This window comes from Taurulus bubalis (genome assembly GCF_910589615.1).
Source record: "Taurulus bubalis genome assembly, chromosome: 4".
NCBI lineage: Eukaryota > Metazoa > Chordata > Actinopteri > Perciformes > Cottidae > Taurulus > Taurulus bubalis.
The window spans coordinates 21,890,207-21,894,067 of NC_136592.1; positions in this window are offsets into that span (position 1 = coordinate 21,890,207).

The following is a 3,861-nucleotide window of genomic DNA, read 5'->3' on the forward strand; positions in this document are numbered from 1 at the left end:
TTAGCCAGATCAATATTAGCTGCCTGGTGGATTCCACTTGTGTCAATATAGCTACTACAAAAGGCACGAAGAAAACTTCCATGTAAAAAAAAAAAAAGAAATGTTATTTTCAAGGTATAAAACATAAAAGAGCAGAACTGACTGTGTTTCTGGCTGACAATTGGTCCACTAAACACACTCAATGAGTCAAAGTGAAACATCACTTCAAAGAAATAGTTGGACATTTAGGAAATATATCATTCTTTGCCTTCTCACTGTGAGATGGATGAGAAGATCAATACCACCATATCTGTACGTTGAATATGAAGCTGGAGTCAGCAGCCAGCACCACTTGACCACAACATGAAGACTGGACAAAAAGGGAAAATAGATAATTCACTGTTTCTCAGGGGGCTATGTGACGGACCATTTCTTGCAGTGATTTCCTGAAGTCTCTCCTGGTTGCATGGCAACTGCTTCCATACGAGTAATAATCCAACATAACCACCCATAAAATAGTAAGTTATTGTTTTTACACTTGTACGGATCAGACATAGTTAGTTGGTAACTTTTAGAGATGTTGGTAAGCATTGTGTTACACTTGGACTGAGCCAGGCTGACTGTTTCAACCTATTTACAGACTTTACGCTGAACTAAGCTATCCAGCAGCTGGCTGTAGCTTCATATTTAATGTACAGACATGATATCTTCTCATCTGACTAAAAAAGCATATTTCCCCAAAATATCTAACTATTCTTTTGAAGATTCCTTCAAAAGATAATAAGTCACTGCACTGAAATATGGTATGCACATGGGCACAAGACCGATTACATATTCACTGGTAACACAGAAAAAAATAGAAACACTGTTTTCAATAATATCCATATTTAAGGCAACTTCATAAGGCAACATCATTGACCATTCAAGACCTATGTTGAATCTGTATAGGGGCAAATACTGTTTAAGCAACACTTCTTGACAACAGGTATAAAAAGTCATAGTAAAGTCTGTTGAGTATTTACAAAGTGTCCTTGCCAGCAGAGCAGGAGGGGTGGGCGCTGTATGTCCCCTCATGATGTCCTGGTTCGGAGGGAGCTCATCCTCAGCACAGTGAGCTCGGCTACATCTGCATCCTGCATCTCCGCCTCTTGTTCGCAGCTTTCTCTGATTACATACACTATGAGACCCACACAGATGAAAATGAGGAGGACTATGCCTATAACCTGGAGTACAAAAGAGTAGAGCAACATTTTGTTTAGAAAACATCCACAGGAGAGGTGCATTTTTGTTTAACAAAGTGTATTAACAGAGCTATATTCATAGTTTACAAAAGCTAATAGCATTACATGATATATACATATTCTTTAAAGGGCATACTCAGAGGGGGAGGTGTTTTCCCTCCAATCATCCTACATGGTATTCTGTAAACTAGAAAATATTCAACTCACCTGAGAAAAAACAAACAGATGCTGTGAGCGGAGCATTAGCTCTTGTGGGGTGACATCTCCCTCACTAATTGGCTCACACCACTTCTGCGGAGCTGCCTTGTCAACTAGTACAAATCTACCTTCCCAGTCTGTCATAGCACAAGCAAAGTATTGGCCATCGAGGAACAACAAAATCAGCCACACGATCGCAGGAACGAAACTGGAGAGGGAGACAGGTTTCCTGTACCACGTATCACATCTGCATCCTTGAATGATCAGCATCAAGGTGAAGGCCATGACGGCAGGAATGATGAAGAATGCAGAAGAAAACACTCCGTTCCATGTAGGGTTGCAAGGACACTCAAACTCCAGCTCCACCAGCTTCTCTAGTCCCATGAGGATAAAGCCAAAAGCCACATTTGATACCAGAGGACTGTTGCTAAGTTCGTTTTTCAGCCTGGTAAGCCATTGTTGTCTACTTTCCATACTAGATTGACCGAAAAATGAAGACAACCGCTGCAAAAAGCCCAGAAGAGGGTCCACCGCTGTGAACACATTGGCCACAGCTAAGTGATGCGTAATTAACGCATCCAGGGGTAAGTTTTCCCCTCGGGCAAAAAGCCACACTTCCATTCTGATTGGTGTTGAACAAAGGAGGGTGTGCCGACCGCTCTGACTATTCTCTAGCCGATTGGTCTGCGCGAGGTTTCAGGTGGGGTTACATTTTAAATGTGCTCCCCGATGGACAAACTGGAGGGAGTGCTGTAAAGTGGAGGGAAGTTTGCTCTGCACAGACTGGCCTTTTCCAGCAGTCCAGTAAAAAAAAACAAAAAAAAACATGCATGGAGGTGTAGGCATTTATCCGAAGGCATATATGAGTGACTTCTACAGCTCTGACGGACGGGATAAATAAGGAATCAAATTACAGGCCCATATGCTCACTGAAACTAAACAAAATAAAGAAATGCTACAAGACAAAATGCATTTTACAAAAGAAAGGTATTTGAATCCGTCTCATAAAAGTAAAAGCCGAGTTATGAATGTGTCAAGTGCTCAGGTGCCTTTTGGTTCATTTGTTTCAATGTATTGTCGGTAATTATAAAATAGAACCGCTGACTGTGTTTCGTTTACCTCGACTGACCACATGAGGGCGCCCATGCAGCAGCACAGATTAAGTATAGAGAGGATTACAGGAGGCCATATTGAACTTTCAAGGGGATGTGGTACATGGAGCTTGAGAACACCCAGGCCACTGATGTGATGACATAATTTATAAATGACCTCAGTGAGCTCAAGAGCATCGCCATAATCTCCTCACATTAAGTCATGACAGGAGAAAGTATTTAGCCATTGTGAAACCGGCTTGGAAAGATTTGACTGGTGAAACTGTGGCTGCATTGCTTTTTGTTCGTCTGCATAACCATTGCCATTTTTTTTAATGCGGCTATTCAAATCTAGACCCTAGAGAAATATATGTAATTTGCTCTTCATAGTTTGTGACATGTGTCTTGACTTCCTGTGATAACCATTTAGAGTTACATTAATATTGCAAGAGATGTTGAAAAGAGTGGGAAAATAACATAGAACAGGCTATTACTGTAGTCGCCTACAGTTCAGTACAAGTATGAGCATGAACAAAATCGTCTGAATGGGAGGTGATAAAAATGTGCACGCAATCTCGTGAGAAAAAAAAATACAAATTGAAGTATGTCCGCAGACGAGGTAATGAAAGCAGATGATGCACATAATAACTGTCTGCCTGACTTCACAAACAATATCAATACATACACGATTTGCGTGCGTGTGTGTGTGTGTGTGTGTGTGCGTGTGTGTGTGTGTGTGCGTGTGTGTGTGTGTGTGTGTGTGTGTGTGTGTGTGTGCGTGTGTGTGTGTGTGTGTGTGTGTGTGCATTTATCCACGGTCATGAGCGCATAGGGCACGCGCAGCTTGTCGTTTCTGCCGTTGGATATCCTACCAGCATCTGTTCCTCTTTTTGGAACAGACTTATGTTTCGGAGACATCACCTCCCGTCGGGAATGATTTCTGCACTACTTTCATTTAAATCAGCGAACCGTGACCGTGAGTGCGCAAATGCGCATCGGTCTGCGCATCTTTGAATCTTCAGAACTACGCTGTGGACAATCTCCCTGACAGCCAAAGACCTCTCCTCTGCAATCCGACGGTGCTTTCTTCACCGCCTATGGCCGCACATCGGCATCCCTGAGCCGCTGGCCTCGTCCCGGACCTTTTACCCATTGCTGTCCTCAACAAGGTCTTTGAATCGGGGAGACATTTCTTCAAACATTTTTTTATTTATTAAATCATCCTCGGAAGGCTATTTTAAAATAACTCGGTGCTATGCTGGGCCCATCTCTCTAGATCTTGTGATTAATACACGATCTCTCCTCCCACATTCGTCCGACCGAGACCCTGGTTCTCTCCTCGAGCCCCAGCG